We start from the raw sequence: 17,016 nt of genomic DNA, 5'->3' as shown, positions 1-17,016 counted from the left end.
TAGGAAATATTCTGTCTTAGTTACTTTCTTGTCCCTGAGACACAACACTCGACACCTACAGCTTAAAGGAGAGTTTTATTTTGGCTCATAGTTTCAGAAGTCTCAGTCCTTGGATGGTCTGCGGGTTTCAGGTAGAAGCAGCAAAATGGAAGGGAAGCAGCTGCCCTTGTCATGCAGCCAGGAAGCAGGGAGCTAAGGGCAGACCAGGGAGATAAACCCTTCCAGGTCACCCCTCAGTGACCGGCCCCGCCTAACAGCAGTTCAGCTGCACTCTATTGCCCCATAACTCATTCATCTTCCAAAAGCCCCAGCTTTGAGCACATGAGGTCTTCAGGGGACATTCTTGATCCAAACTATAACATATTCCCTCCTCTTTAGTTTTCTGGATGAATTTGTGTAGAGTTGGTTTTATTTTTTTTGTTGATTATTTGGTAGAATTCATTAGGGAAACTCTCTGGGCCTGGAGTTTTTTGTGGAAAGATTTGTAAATATAAATTCAATTTATTTAATGGCTATGAGGCTTCTTGGGTAAACCTTGATAGTTTGTGTTTTCCCAGTAATTTGTCCATGTATTCTGAATTGTTGAATTCATTGACAGGAGATTTTTTATAGCTTTTCTTTATTCTTTTTAATATCTATAGAATCTTTAGTACATCAATGTCACCTTTCTCTTTTTTTTTTGATACCGGAGATCAAAAAAAATTTTTTATATCAGGAACTTGCACTTGTGAGGCAGGCGCCAGAACCATTGAGCTAAATCCCCGGCACTCTCATTCTTGGTATTAGTAATTGACATCAACTCATCTTGTCCCATGATCAGTCTAGATAGAAGTTTATCAGTTTTATTGATATTTGACTTCATTCATTTTACTCTATTGGTTTTGTTTTGTATTTCATTGATTTATGCTTTGATTGTTGTCATTTGCTTCCTTATATTTACTTTGAGTTTACTTTCCTTTTTCTAGTTTCTTAAGGTAGAAGCTGAGTTTATTGATTTGATCTATCTTATTTTCTGATTATAGTAATTAATCTGATATAAGCAATTAATATGTGCTTAAAAAAATTCCCCTTAAATATGGCTTTCTGGCATTCAGTAAATTCTGATAGGTTGTATTTTCATTTCCATTCAGCTAAAAAAGAAACTTCCTGGTAACTTTTTGATGTCATTTGATATGTGGATTATTCAGAAGTCTGTTTCCAAATATTTGGTGACTTTCCAAGTATCTTTTCGTTATTGATTTCTAATTTAATTCTGTTGTGGTGAAAGGATATCCTACACATTAATTGAATCATTTGCATTTACTCAGACTTGTTTATGGTCCCCAAATGGTCTGTCTTGGTAAATCTATGTGCACCTGAAAAGAATGTACATTCTACTACTGACAGGTGGAATATTTTGTAAATACCAATTGGATCAAGTTGTTGATAGTGTTGTCAAGGTCTGTATATCCTTGTTGGTCATTCAGTTACCAAGAGAGGGCGTAGAAATCTCTAGCTGTAATTATGGGTGTTCCTTCCTTGCAGTTCAGCCTCCCTGAAGGTTTTGCTTCATGTATTTTGAAGGTTTTTATGGGGCAGAAATGTTCAGATTGCTGTGCCTTCCTGATGAATTGACTTCTTTATTTTTATAAAAATCACTCTTTTATCTCTAGTAATATTCTTTTATTTCACTTCTATTTTGCCTAATATTAAACTATTCATTTATAGTCATAAAATGAAATTTTAGAATAGTTTTAGAAATAATAAAATATAATTTAATATTAACATTAAAATAGCCAATTCAGTTTTCTTTTAATAGTGTTATTATAGTATTTTCCAACTTTTTACTTTCAAAATGTTTGCTTCTTTATATTTAAACTATATTTGCTATGGAAAGTATACAGATGATCTTGCTATCTAATCCATTCTGACAGTATCTACCATTGATTGAGTCATTCAGTTCACTTATACTCAATATGACTAGTCACAGGGTTAGGCTTAAGCCTGTTATCATACTATTTGCTTTTTGTCTTAATTGTTGTGTTTGTTCTTGTTTTTCTACCTTCTTTTGGATTAGGGTTTTCAATTATTCCCATTTTATCCTCTTTTTTGTTTTATTATCTATAATTTTCTTCATTTTAATGATTAGAATTTACAGTAGACATCTTTATCACAGTCTGTCTTTAGGTTCCACAACATATCAATATATCATTCCACACAGTGTATAAGATAAGAACTCACAATGGCATACACTGCCATCTTTCCCCTTTTGGCCTTTATCCTGTTGTCATACATCTTACTTTTTGTATATAAATTATAAATTCCAGAACATGTTTTATTATTTTGTTTAAATAGATTTAAATAATAAGAGAAATCTGGACTATTTGCCCATACTGCTATCATTCCCATTGCTTCTTATTTCCTATCTACACCCCGATTTCTATTTGGCACTAGTTTTCTAATGTGTAAAAGACATCCTTAAACATTTCTTATAGTGTAGGTCTGCTGTTGTTGTATTCTTTTGCCTTTTGTAGTTCTGGAAATGTCTATTTTACTTTTATTTTTGAAAGTTACGTTTTGCAAAGCACAAAATTTTCAGTTGAAAGAATTCTTTTCTCTTAGCACTTGGAAGATGTTACTTTTTTCTTATATTGTTTCTGTCATTGTTATTATTGTTTCTCTTTTTCACCTTTTTCTCTGGCAGCTTAAGCCTTTTCTCTTTATCAATAGTTTTGAAAAATTTGATTATGATACACACCAGTATATCATATCTCTTGTGTTTGGGGTTCATTGAGTTTCTTGAGACCTGTGAGTCTAGTTTTCATCAAACTTGGAAAATTGTTGGTCATTATTTAATTCCCTTTCTCTCCCTCCTCTGTTTTGGGGACTCCACTTACTTAATGCTAGGTCACTTGAATTTGTCCCACAGCTGACTGAAATTCATCTTTCTTCTTTGGACTTTATCCCTGTTGGATATTGTGTTAGTCAGCTGAGATAAGCAACTTAACAGGAGGGAAGATTCATTTTGGCTCATGATTTCAACCATGATGTCTCAGCCCTGTTGTCTTTGGGCCTGTGGTAAAGCAGAAGACACTGCTGGCACCAGTGTCCCCGCTAGGGGCACATTCCCAGTGACCTCATTTCCTTCCACTAGGTACCGTCTCCTAAAGGTTCCACCCTTCCCAGCAGCATCACAGGCTGACAGCCAGGCTTTCAAAATGTAGACTTTTGGAAACATTCAAGATCCAGACTACAACAGATGGTTTATATTACTATATCCTTTACTTCACTAATCTTTTCATGTGGGAACCATTGTTAATCCTATCATATATTTTCATATTAGACATAATTTTTATTTCTAGAAATTTAGTTTAGATTTGTTTCATCTCTTCCAGTCTCTATTTAATTTTTCAATATATTGAATGAATAATAATTTTTTTTTTTGGTACCAAGGATCGAACTCGGGACCTTGCGCTTGTGAGGCAGGTGCCGGAACCACTGAGCTAAAATCCCTGGCCCCAATAATAATTCTTTTAATGTCCCTGCCTGCTAATTTCAACATCTGTGTCCATTATTGTTTAGCTTCAGTAGATGGTTATTTCCATTATGAGTTCATTTCCCTGCTTCTTTGTATGCCAGATAACCTTTGTGTGCATGGTAAACATTATGGATTTTATGATTGGGTAATGGAGCTTTCTGTACTCCCATTAAAATGTCTGAGCTTTGTTCTGGGCTTTTTTATTTGGAAACAGTTTTTTTTTTCCTCTTTGGTCTTGATTTTATGATTTGTTGGGCATTGAGTGTTTATGGAATGGAAAACCCCATGTGGGATCTGCTCCTAAGCTGTCTTCCAGTGTCTCAGATCTGGTTTGGGATCATCACGAGGATCACCATGCATTGGCAGCAAAGTCATTCCTCTTTCCCATGCTGGCCCGCCACCCGAGGTACAAGCTGTTAATAAAGTCTTCCTCCTCTACCTGAGATACCCCAGGGCTCATGCCTGTCAGTCCTTGCTTTGTGTGTCCCTCCTAGAGCGACTTCATCTTTCACAAAGGCCTTCTCATGGAAAGCGCTGAAGACCTTTGCTCTGGCTGCCCCTGCCAGGAGCCACTTTCTTCCATCCAATCCCTCCTTATCGCTCATGGCTTTCAATGACCCTTCTAATATTTCTGCAGCAGCAGGGCCAGTTCTTGTCAATGCCTCATTTCACTGCTGTGCTTCTCGTGATACTGGCTCAGAATTCATCAATGTTATGAAATTCAAAATATCTGACCTTTCACATTGTGTTTTTACAAATTCTTTAGTGTTCTAAGTTCTCCTTTTTCTTCTAGGGCAATATTTAATTTTTTTTTAAGCTACAGCTGTATTATGTGGAAATGTTAAAATATGGGTACTACTCAGCTGGATTTTTGGATTTTGGTTTCTTTGTGAGTCCTTTTTCCCCTCTTAGCTTATTTTTCTAACTATACTTCACTGTTTCAATAGCATGTTTGTATTAGCTTGCCCTACTGATCTGGGTTGGAGGCAAATTAATATTTTGCCATACAATGGTAATGCTTTGATAAGGTTTATGATTCTGTGAGGCCTTATACATTCCCTGGCCTTCAAGCCATGCTCTCTTATTACCTCTGTTACTTTTTCTGCCTCTGGGTTCCTGAACACATCTTCCAGCCCAGCCTTCTTGCCTGGTCACTGCCTGGTAGTTCTTCTGGTTTCACCTCAGGGAATGTGTCCTCAGGAGGCCTTGTTTGATGCCTTCCTCTTCAGTTCTCCTTCCCCCACAATGCTCAGTTAAATGCCCTTTTTTCTATTAAAAAAAAAAAAAGGTGTGGAGCCTTGTATAAAGCACATCTATGGATCCATCATCCAGCTAAGCAAATTAAATGTCATTGAAAGTCACCGTTCATCCTTTCCCAGGTCTGATCGTCCCAAGTTGGTCCCCTTTTCTGTCCCAAATGCAGTGTTTATCATCCCATGTATATCCCTTAAATAAGAGGTGGGCTTTTTGCTACTTTAAACTTTGTATGAATGGGAATGCTTGTTCTCATATGATTTGCCGTTTTCTTTTGACATTGTTTTTGAGATTTATCCATGTTGACCGAAGAAGCTTTAGTCCACTCATCTTGGCTGCTACATGGGATGTCATTATACCAGTTTACTAGAGTGTTTGTAGTACCTCATTATTTAAATAATGTTGTGAGAAAAAGCCATGGTGTGAGGAATATTTTTGAACCTGTGTGAGAGTCTCCCCCACATCACTGGCCTTGGCTGACCATAGGGCGTGCTGGTGTTCACCTCTCCCGATACTACACGTATCCATAGGTGAGTGCTGCGAGATGTCATTGCCCCACAGACTCCTGTGCACTTGTATTTTCGACTTTTTAATTTTTGCCAATTTGATGAGTGTTTTTTAAGAAACTGGTCCATTTTACCTAAGTTGTGAAATTCATGTGTGTGGTGGTTTATAGCATTCCCTTGTCCTTTTTTCCCCCCATTAAGTTTATTGGTACATTTTAGGTGTAAAATACAGTTACATTCATCATTGGGATCTTGTACCATTACATGAGTATCTTGGTTCTTATTTTTTCCCCTTCCCTTGCCCTCCCTTCACCCCCTCCACGGTTCCCTATTTGCAAAGACTTTGTTTCCATTTTTTTCCTTTTCTCATATTTTTTCTTTTTCCTTTTTTCCTTTCCTCTACCCCTCCCACTTCCCCTGCTCCTTTAGATCTTTTCTTCCTGTTACACAGTATCAATTATGCATTTTTAAAATTACAATATCAAGATCTAGGAGACATTACCACAGATTTTACAGAATTTAAAAGGATATAGAAAGCATATTACAAAAATCTTTTTTGAAATAAATTTGACAACTTCTAAGAAGTACCTTGGAAGACAAATTAATGAAACTAACTCTGGAGGAAATATAAAATTTGAATAGCACCTATTAAAGAAAGTATATTCCTAGCTTGAAAACCTACCTATATGGCAACAGCAGGCTCATATACATTTTAACTGATAAATTATATCAAACAATTAAAGCAGAAAAAAGAAGGAACACTTCTCCCCTCATTTTAGGAAATCAACATTGTGCTAATCCTAAAACTGGATAAAGATAATAGAAGAAAAAAGTATGAATATAGATAGAAATTTGTTTAACAAAACAAACTATTAGAAGTCAGATCTGGCAGGATGTAGAAAGTGGTTTTGTTATAGGGATGGCAGTGTTGGTTCAGCATTGGAAGATGCACCCCCAAAAGTCATCATTTTAACAGAGAAAAGGAAAAAGCCGTATGATCCTGTCACTAGTTGGAGAAAAAGTACTGGACTAAATTCTACAGCTGTTCATGGTAAAAGCTATCAGGAGGCTAGAAGTAGAACAGAACCTTCTCAACAAATTAAAGACATGTACTCCATACTTCCAGTGAGAACGCCTTATATGAATGGAGAAGATACAATGCTTTCTCCTTAAGGTGGGGAACAAGGGCAGATATGCTTACTCTTTATCTGTCCATTAAACTTTGAAACCTAGCCCCCACCAAAATAGTCTGGCAATAAAATGACACAATTAGGATAGGATTGGCAAGGTAGAAGCAAAATCTTTATATGCAGATGAAATGATCATCTACAGAGAAAATACTAAGAAATCTCTAGGAGCCCCTAGAACTTGTATTTGAATTTGGCAGGATTAGAAAACAAAAGGTATACATAAAAATTCAGGTCTGTGTATACTTGCTATAAATGAAGAATTGGATATTGAAATTTAAAAGGTAGGAGTACAAATGACCTAGAAAAGTTAAAAAAAAACAGTGTTGGAAGACGTTTAGTCCCTAATTTTAAGACTTCTAAAGCTACAGTAATCAAGGCAGTGTTGGTGTAAGGAAAGACATATAGATCATTTGAATAAAACGGAGAATCTAGAAATAGAACCACACATATATGGTCCCCTGAGTTTTGAAAGATTATTTAACATTAGCATTTTATAGAATATAAACTCAATTCAAGAGCCGAGGAAGAGATAGTGTTTTCAGCAAACGGCACTAGAACACCTCGTATCTGTATATAAAAAATTAACCTCAACCCTTTATTTCCATACATGAAAATAACTTGAAGGGATCTATAAACCTAAATATGAAAGCCTAAAAGTATAAAACTTTAAGAAGAAATTATAAGGGAAAATGTTTATGAATTCAGGGTAGGTGAGAACTACCTAGGATACAAAAGACATGATGTATAAAAGAAAAAAATTGATAAATGAGATTCCATCAAAATTTAGAACCTTAAATGACATCATTAAAATGAAAAGTAGTCCTTAAACAGACCATATTTACAATCCATATAACCTATGACCAGAATATATAAAGAATTCTTAGAGCTCATTAATAGACAACCCAATTAAAATGTAGACATAAGATGATAAATAGCTAGTATAGCACAAAGAAAGGTGTGGAACTCTAGAATCAGAAAATTTCTAATCAGTACAATAACAAGATGGAATTATACACTCACTAAGGAGATGAAGTTAAAAGTTTTAAAAGCCTTGTCCTGACTTTTTCTTTTTGTTGGATTCTCCCCCTTTGCATTTAATTTGTCACACCCAATGGATTCATTCTGCTGGGTTTCCTGGGGTTGTGATCCTCATTGTCTTTTCCTAGGGTATTGTCTATAATTTTTTGGAGTGCCGGTTTGATATTCATGAAGTTCCTGAGGTGCTCTTTATCATGAAAGTATCTTATTTCTCCATCAATTTTGAAAGATAGTTTTGCAGGGTACATCAATCTGGGTTGGAGGCTGTTTTCCTTTAGAGCTTGAAATACATCACTCCAAGCTCTTCTTGCCTTGAGGGTTTGCATTGAGAAGTCTGCTGTGGTTCTGATGGGCTTTCCTTTGTATGTGATTTGTTTCTTTTCTCTCGCTGCTTGTAGAATTTTGTTCTTCTCTTGGATTTCTGGAATCCTAGCTATTATATGCCTAAGTGTAGATTTTTTTTTATCAAGGCTAGCTGGAGTCCTATATGCCTCACTTATCTGTATGTCAAGTTCTTTTCCCCTGCTTGGGAAGTTTTCTGCCTTCACTTTTGTGAACAGTTTTCTTTATGTCATCCTCACTCTCTCCTCTTTCTTCATTGACTCCAATCAATCTTATGTTATTCTTCTTTGCATCGTCTAGCAGCTGCTGGATTGATTTCTCGTGTCGCTTTACAATTTTAAAGCAATTTTTCTTTTCCTGGTCACTAATTGGAATCTTTTCTTCCATATCTGAAATTCTATCCTCACATTGGTTCATTCTGCTGTGCAGACTTTCAATGGAGTTTTTAATCTCCTGGAAATCTGTTTGCATCTGTTTTATGGATTCCATTTGTTTCCTATGTTGGTATTCCATCATGTTCCTCAGATCCTCTATTTTTTTATCTGTGTCTTCTCTAGATTTATTAATCATGTCTTGCACCATGAGCACAATCTTTGCTGTTATCTGAGTAATTATTTCTGATTTCATTTTTCCCAGATCCCCTTTTGTTGCCAGTTCAGGGAGTCCAGGTAGTTGAGTATCAGATTGTTCCATCTCGTTTCCCTTTGGGGTTGCTGTAGGTGATCCAGAAGTCTGTTTTTGAGGCTTGTTTATGTGTCTTCTCATTTCCATGGGGGGGGGTGCTTCTGGTGCCTGAGTGGCTTACCTTCTCTGCCCTAGGAGCTTGGGATGGCAGTGGGGGAGCTTCCTTCTGGGTGCTGGGACTGGCTCACTTTCTCTGCCCTAGGAGCTTGGGATGGTGGCCTCCCTTATCCTTTTGACATCTGTAGGGCCTTACTAATGTTCTCTACTTAATTCTCCATACTGACCATTTCTTCTCTCTTTTTTTCTTGTCTGGGTAGTGAGAGTTTTGTCACTTTTATTGATCTTTTGTAATAGTCAGCTATATATTTCATTGATTTTCCCTACTGATCTTCTGTTTTCAATTTATTGGTTATTTTTTCCCTTCTTCTATGTGATTCAGGTTTATTTTGCTTTTCATTCTCTAAGTTCTTGAGTTGGGAGCTTAAACTATTGCTTTGAGACTTTTTTCTGTTATGTGTGCCTTTTTAGTGCTATAAACTTCCTTCTCAGCACTGCTTTAGCTGTATCCCCCACATTTTGATGCATTCTTTTTGTCAAAGAAAAATTGCACCAGGCAGAATTTAAGCAGGTGAGGAAGAATTTATTCAAGACTCTTACAATAAAGGAGAGAGATTGAACTCAACCCAGATATAGCAGGGCAGGGGGCACTTACGGCCCACAGCCCTGGTGAGAGGCCAGTTCATGGAAAGTTACTGAGGAACTTGGCTAGGTATCTGGGTAAGAGGATTCCTGCTAACCCTGCTAAACTCATTCAGAGCCTTGTCCACAGTGTTGGCGGAAGTAGCACCATGTTTATCTAAAAGTTTTCTGTCTTGCAAGGCTGCCCCTTCCATGGTGCTCTGGCTAGTGAGAGCAGGCTTTTGTTGGCCTCTCTTTTGTCCATGGCCATTGGCTTCTCTGGCACCCAGTCTGGGACATACGAGGCATAGAGAAATCCTGTAATTCTTTGGGTCCCACAGTCCCTCACCAGCCTCTTTTCCTCTGTTTACCTTTCAGTCTTCTCATGTCAGCAGTATACATAGGATCCAGGGTTGTACCTAGCGGGAGGAAGAGGGAAGGTATGTTTACACCACCTTTATGGAAGCAAAGTCTCCTTGTTAGTGTCTTTAATCAAAGATTAAAGATTGATGGTACATGGATGGCTTTGAAATACTACGTGTGCGTATTTCATTCCCAGCACCATCTCTTGCTCCCAAGAGACTGCTGGCACCTTGGGGTGGAAGCCTCTGTTACTTCCCAGGGAGGGTAATGCTGAAAATGAAGAAGTCATGCTCAGCACTGGCTTTCAACTAGAACTCTTAAAGAGTAGGAAAGAAATCCACTGGAGATCTAAAGGTGTTTTGCTTTGTATGGTTAACATTTGAATTTCAGAACCTTACCTGTGGAATCCAGACTCCTCCAAGTTTAACATTATAAAGGCCACACTGAATGTGGGGATCCTGAGCCAGGTCTGCTGCTCATCCTACTGCTCAGGAAGGGAGTGGCACCTTCCTGGGGCTTGGGACAGATGCCGAGAGGGAGGGCACAAAGCAGCAAGGAGCTGACCTAGTGGGGCCTTTGGAAGGGCTCTGACCTTGACTCTTGGGACAGAAACCGGGGTGGGAGTGGACAGCCGGAGGATCAAGTCCCCCACAGACCACACCATTCACTAGGCCTGAGGCTGTACTCCCAGCACAGAAGCCCAGGACAGCAGTCTTTCCAGGAGCACCAAACTGGTCTGTTTGTGTGTTTGGGCAGCAGGGCTCTCTGCTACCAAGTTTCCATGGGCCTCCCTAAGGCGTGGGCCAGAGGAGGAAGCTCATGGGTCCTGTGTGTCTCTGGAGAGGAAATGAAGACCCCTCCTCTGCTCAGTTCTATCTAGACCCAGAGGGGAGTTGGAACAGTGACAGTCCAAGGCCAGGTCACAGGAAGAGCACAGCTAAGTTTCAGAACATGGCAGTGTTACCAGGGCAAAGGCCAAGTTGGCAAAAGAAGGACATCAGATGCTGGCCATGGTGAGATCATAGGCTGCAGTCCTGCTGTGGCCACTTCACCCACAGAAGCAGACAGTGCAGGCAATGCAGACTTAGACAGTATCGGCCAGCATGGGCAGGGTAGTCCTGAGCTGGTGACATAGCACTCCCTTTCTGCTGCCACAGGGTCATGTGAGCTCATATTGCCCACCACCCAGATACTACCTTGGGAAGGAGGAGTATGTGTGGAGGGAGAACGACAAAGAAGAGAATGGTTGAGCTATCCCGAATGAATGCTTTTTCCCAAATGCCTAAACTGGGATTAAAATACTGCTAATCCATGTATTCATTCAAAGACTTTCAGTTGAATTAACAGAAAACCAATTCAAACTGATACATACAGTTAAGGGTATTTCTCACTTACTTGACTCAGAAGTCTCAGGATGGGCTAGCTTCAGGCAAGATTTGATCTGGCAACCTAAGGTAGATGAGCTTACCCAACTTCTGTCTCCCTTTTCTCAGCCTTCATTGCCCTGAGGTACAGAGGCCCAGCAAATCTTTTAAGTGTTTGCTCACTTTATCTCCACTGAGGATGAAAAATTTCTGTGCAGCTTTCATCAAAGTATGAAAAAGCACCTTTCTCAAATGCTCTCAGCAAGCATCTCCTTGCATCCTTGTGAGATGAGGATGGGGCCTTTGGCTAGTGGGGCTAAATGACTTCTGGTGCCATTTTCTTATGCAGGGGCCGTGCTAATCTTCTCTATATCGTTCCAGTTTTAGTATTTGTGCTGCCGAAGCAAGCACTAGACCATTTTCTAAAGAAAAAGGAAGAGAGTGTGTTGCCTGTCTCCAAACAGCCAGAATTTCCCACAGGTGGAAATATTATATTTTCCCTGCCATCAGAAGAAATAGGGATTACAATTTTCTTTTTTTTCTACTGGAGATCGAACTCTGGACCTTGCACTTTCAAGGCAGGCGGCAGCACCACTGAACTAAATCCTTAGCCCAGGAATTGCAAATTCTAACCTACTCCATGAGATAAATTTAATTTAACCAGCATCACTTTGAATATACCTCCCCAAGAAAGGTGAAAGACCTATTTCTCACTTCTCATTCTAGTTCTATAGGAAATGTGTTATTCTGTTTTCCCAAGCACCAGCCATTCATACATTGTTATTTGATGAGGATTTTTATGGTTCTTCTTCAGGGCACAGACTGCACCTGCATAGGAAGAGCCTTGCTCTCTTGTGACAATATTTATGGTCCATGTTCATCAAGATGACATAAATGTTGCAGTAGCTAGTTTGAATGATTCCAATCAAGGAATCATTATTTTATTTTATTATTATGTTATTTTTCGGCTTTGCTGATGCATATCCCTCCCACATAACATAATTTAAATATCTATCAAAATATTTATTAGCAAGATGTTCATAAATCATATAATTATTGCTAGATCTGCACCATTATTTAAAACCCAAATGAAAATATCTATACTTGTATTAGTCACTTTCCCATTGCTGGGACAAAAATACCTGACACCCACAGCTTGAGGAGTTTATTTTTGGCTCACATTTCAAAGAGTTCAGTGCATAGTTGACTGGCTTCAGGACATGGAGGAAGGTTCTGGTGAAGGAAAGCTACTCAATTCATGGCAGCCTGGAAGCAGAGTGAGAAGGATGAGTTGGAGACAAGGATATCCCACCCCAACCCCTAGCAGCACATTCGGCTATGAACTCATCACTGGATTAATTGACTGATCAGTATAGTGCCACCATGATCAAATCACTTTTCAAAAGCCCCACCTCTGAACACATGTGACTTTTGGGGGACATTTTAGATCTAAGCCATAACATTCTACCTTGACCCCCAAAAGGCTGTGTCCATCTCATTAGGCAAAAGGTTCCAAGAGTCACCAAAGTCCTAATAGTTCCAGCATTGCTCAAAAGTGTAAAGTCTTCTCTGACAATCAAGACAAACTCTTAACTGTGAGCTCTTGTAAAAATCAACAAGAAAGTTAAATACATCCAATATATAGTGGCATAGGGTAAATATTCCCATGCCAAAAGGAGGAATGGGAGCATAGAAAGGAATGGGACCAAAGCAAGACCAAAATCAAGTAAGGCAAACATTAAATACTGCCCACTGCCTATAACTCCCCTCTGCAGACATTCTGTGTTCCTGGCATCTCCAACTTCCTGAGGTCTCCAACACAGTTTTGGTTTCACTCTTATAGCTTTATACTTTGCCTTTTAGGGGCTCCTGGCATGGACTGTGATCCCTGTCACACATTTTTTTCTGGCCTCCCAGGCTTTCCTTTGAAGTCTTGGTAGAAGCCTTTATAATCTTGAAACTCTTGCATTCAGCATGCCTAAAGATATAAAAGCAATACATGAATGATACCAATATCTGCCACCTTGAGCAATAGCTAGACCTCGAAGGACAATAGCTCCAGTACCATCTGAATGTCTGGATGGCTGAACTTGGGGATACATTTCCCTAAATGGCCCTTAGTGAGCAAGGTGCCCTGGGATCTCTTCTCAAAGCAAGGTCTTTCAAAGGAGTTTACCCTGTTTCACCTTTGAGCCTGTGATGGGTGAGATCTGGCCAGTGCCTCACATGTCTTCAAAGCCTATTTTCTGTTTTTCCAGTACAAAGTACTTGGATTCTTTTTAATGGCACTAAATTCCTCAGTGACCATCCTCTCCTTGGACCCAGATTTACACACACTTTCTTTCTGGCCAAGCTGAAAATTTTTTAAAAATATTTTTGCTCTGCTTTTTGCTCAAGATTCTCATGGTGGCTCTGGCTAAAAGCACCCAGCAGTGCCCATGCCACACCTTGAACTCTGAAATTTCCTCTACCAGATTAATTAACCTTCCACCTTTAAATTCAACCTTTCACAAAGTCTTTTGACTTGGACAAAATATAGAAAAGTTCTTTGCCAGAATGTAACACAAATGGCCTCTTGTCCACCATTTCCTAACAGAGTAATCATTCCTGTCTGAAACCTCATGAGCCTGGCCTTTATTGTCCACATTCCTATCCACATTCTGTTCTACTGAGCTGCAATCAGAATTGCTCTTGAGGCTCTGCTTGCAGCATTTTAGGACTTCTTTAGCCCACATCTTCAAACCTTTCCAAACTCCTCCTGCAAACTAGTTCCAAAGGCTTTTGAACCACATGATAAATTATAGGTACAACAACAACCCTAATTTTCTGGTACCAATTTTCTATATTAGTTACTTTCTCCTCGCTGGGACCAAATAACTGAAAACTAAACTAAGGAAGATAGGCTTATTTTTATGGTTTCGGGGGGTTCGATCCATGGTTGGCTGGCTCCAAGGCAAAAAAGGCATGGTAGAAGGGCTTGGTGAAGGAAAGTTGCTCAACTCAAGGCAGCCAGAAATCAGAGAGAGAAGGGAGAATCTGAACACAAGAATACATCCTTCCAGGTCATACCCCTAGTGACCAACCTCTTCCAACCAGGCCCCAACTCTAGACAGCACAGTTGGCTATGAAGTCATCAATGGACTAATCCACCAATGACTATAGCACCCCCACAAACTAATCAATCTCCAAAAGCCCCACCTCTGAACACATGAGAATTTGGGGGGAAATTTTAGATGTAAATCATAATAATACTTTATTTTAACAATTAATGTTTTACTGCTTTTATTTAGAGTAAAACGAACATATTCCATGCATTACTCATGCTCACAATGGGAATCTTCTAGTACTTGCTGTACACTTCTTCTTCCTTAGGCCATAGGCCCAGCAGGTACCACCATTTGCACCACACACTGCTGTTTCCTATTTAATTCTGTTTCGCCTTTTAATATGCTAAAGAATCATGATCTGAAATTTAGAATCCATCATCAAGGTAGGTAGAAGAGGAATTGCTTGCTCCCAGTCACACTGCCCCAGCTGAGCTGTTGGCCCAGACTCCTGCCTTCCCTGTCTGACAGAGACCACACTTCCCTCTTGTGGCCCTGCTTGTTTCCTTTGCTCAGCCATTTCCATTCTGCCTGTGGTAGTGACCTGGCTTGACTCTGTCATCCCAGCAGCTCACAATAGTCTCCTCTTCCTCTCTTGCCCTGCTCACCAGGACATTGGAGGGCCAGCCACCATGGACCTGTCCCCTTCCTAGAGGTGTGAGCCCCTCTCCCTCCACCAGTCCTTCTCCCTGGCCTGCTGCACAAGCACCTCCTTTATTGGTGTTTTCCATGCCTACCTAGATACTCAAGAGCCTCCAATGTGTGTTCATTCAGCTTTCCTTCAGGCATCTCGAAAAAGAAGGCACTGTGTGCTTAGCTTCCATCCATGGCTCTGGGTAGCCAGAGTCTCCCGTTGCTGACTAGAGTATTTTTAAACTTCATGTGGATGATGGTTCCTTGGGTCACCCCATCACTCAGACCAGAACCCAGCTAGCCATCAAGCCTTTAGTCTGCCTTCTGGTGTGATTCTTTCCTACCCTTCTCACCCACACATCCTGGGGCAGGCCTTACTGACATCCTCCAGCTGCCTGCTCTTGAATCCACTAACCCCATGTGTTATGGTTTGGTCTAGATGTCTCTCAAAGGCCTCATACAGTCATAGGTGGCTTTTCCAGAAGTGATTGAATCTAGAATGTGTGATGCTGGGATTAAGGGCATGTGATTACTAAACCAATATACTGATTGGTTTGGCACCGCCCTGATTCCAGTAGTCTGGACAAGACAAAAGGGGCAAAAACACACTGTCAGGGTTCCCTTATTGCTTTTGCTACCATGTGGATGCCATGAAACATTTCTCCTTTATGACGCCCCTTTGCCATTTGCTACCCTGCTTTGGAGCCAGCCAATTATGGACTGAAACCTTTACAAACTGTGAACTAAATAAACCTTTTCCTCCTTTAACGTTGGATGTTGGGTATTTTATCTTAGCAATGAGAGAAAAGTAACTAACACAGAATTTGGTACTGGGAGTGGGGCCAGTGCTCTGCTATTACCTGGCCATGTGGCTCAAGAGCCTTTGGAACTGGCTTGTGGGAAGGGAAAGAGTTAGGAAAGATTCAGAGAAGCCAGCTGAAATAGTAAAGCTAGAGGGCCAGGGATTTAGCTCAGTGGTTCCACCACCTGCCTCACAAGCACAAGGTCCTGAGTTTGAAGCCCGGTACCAAAAAAAAAGTAGAGCTGGAATACTTTAGGCTTAGGCTTACTGTAAGGAAGATTCTGGTCAGAGCTCAAAAGACCAGAAAGCTGGTAAAGATGAGGCTCAGGAGATTTCTGCTGGGAAGAAGGACTGCCCTGGCTGCTGAACTACAGAAGATGTGTGTTACTCCTTGACAGAAAGTGTGTCCACATTTTGCTCATATCCAGTGACTTTGCCTGAGACTGAGATCAGTGGCAGCAGCCTAGGGAAGTTGTTCCTCAGGATTTGGTTCATAGGCAAAATGACAAGAAAGGCAACGCTACAGAGAGCTCACATGGGCCCACACCCTCCTGCGTAAAGGCTTTGCTGGGGTACCTTGAACAATAGTTACAGTAGAAACACATGTGGTTCCTTAGCTGCTTCCTGTCTCCTTTCCTGGAAATTTACTGTGTCTATTTCTTAGCTCCAATCTTCAGGGACCCAAAGCACTCCCTCCTTCCCTCACAGGAACCAGGGAGACTTCTTGCGACTGCCTTTCAATTTTGTTCATTTGAACCCTGTGTTACATGATTTATGAGTGTAACACACACATCGGACGGAGGATAACTCCCAGAAGGCCAGGTTTGTGCCTGACCATTTTGAATTGCTATCCTTCCCTGACTATATTCCCTGGCACTGTGTGTGTAGTGGTACTTAATAGATATTGTATGGAGGCATATGAAGGGCATAAGCAAAAAGAAGGAGTTAAGTCAAAAGTGGCCAGGGCTGGGATTTAACGCAGCGTGCCTGCCTTACAAGCGCAAGGTCCTGAGTTCGATCCCCAGTACCAAAAAAAAAAAGTGGCCATTTGCGGCTGGGGATTTAGCCCAGTGGCATCCTGCCTGCGTTGCAACCTCGAGGTCCCGAGTTCAATCTCCGATACAGGAAAAAAAAAAATGGCCATTTGTATATTAAATGTATTCCATTTTGGGTGATTGATATGCTTAGGATGCACCTCAGCCTTACTCATTCAGTAAAAAGCACTTTCTGTCTGCGAGGCACAGCTGAAAGGGAGGGATCCAGAACCTGGTTGTTCAATGCTATGATCAGTGTTTGGACTGACATTTGAAGGGTGCAATCAGAGGCTTCTTTAGGAAAACGCGATGTCTTGGTCACTTTCTTGTTGCTGAGACATAATACCTGACATTCGCAACTTAAAGAAGATTATTTTGTCTCACATTTTGTAGAGGTTTCACTTGTGGTGAAGCAGGGCAAAAACAGCAGGGTGGTAGGGCATGGCGCGGAGGAAAGCTGCTCATGGCATGGCAGCTGGGCAGCAAAGTGAAGAGGAGCCAGGGAAG

At 40.4% G+C, this 17,016-nt stretch overlaps 1 protein-coding gene and 1 pseudogene across 6 annotated transcripts in view; one reads left to right on the top strand and one right to left on the bottom strand.

The window, feature by feature from the left end:
* The window catches only part of Poln (DNA polymerase nu), a 147,337-nt gene that overhangs the window by 85,897 nt on the left and 44,424 nt on the right, over positions 1 to 17,016 (top strand). The window lies entirely within an intron of this gene.
* Positions 11,277 to 11,347, bottom strand: LOC147825044 (U6 spliceosomal RNA; annotated as a pseudogene).

Source organism: Heterocephalus glaber, unplaced genomic scaffold (genome assembly GCF_053883595.1).
Source record: "Heterocephalus glaber isolate CG9 unplaced genomic scaffold, H.glaber_assembly_v1.0 deba00001509, whole genome shotgun sequence".
Classification (NCBI taxonomy): Eukaryota; Metazoa; Chordata; class Mammalia; order Rodentia; family Bathyergidae; genus Heterocephalus; species Heterocephalus glaber.
This window is presented reverse-complemented; position numbering and strand designations above follow the sequence as displayed.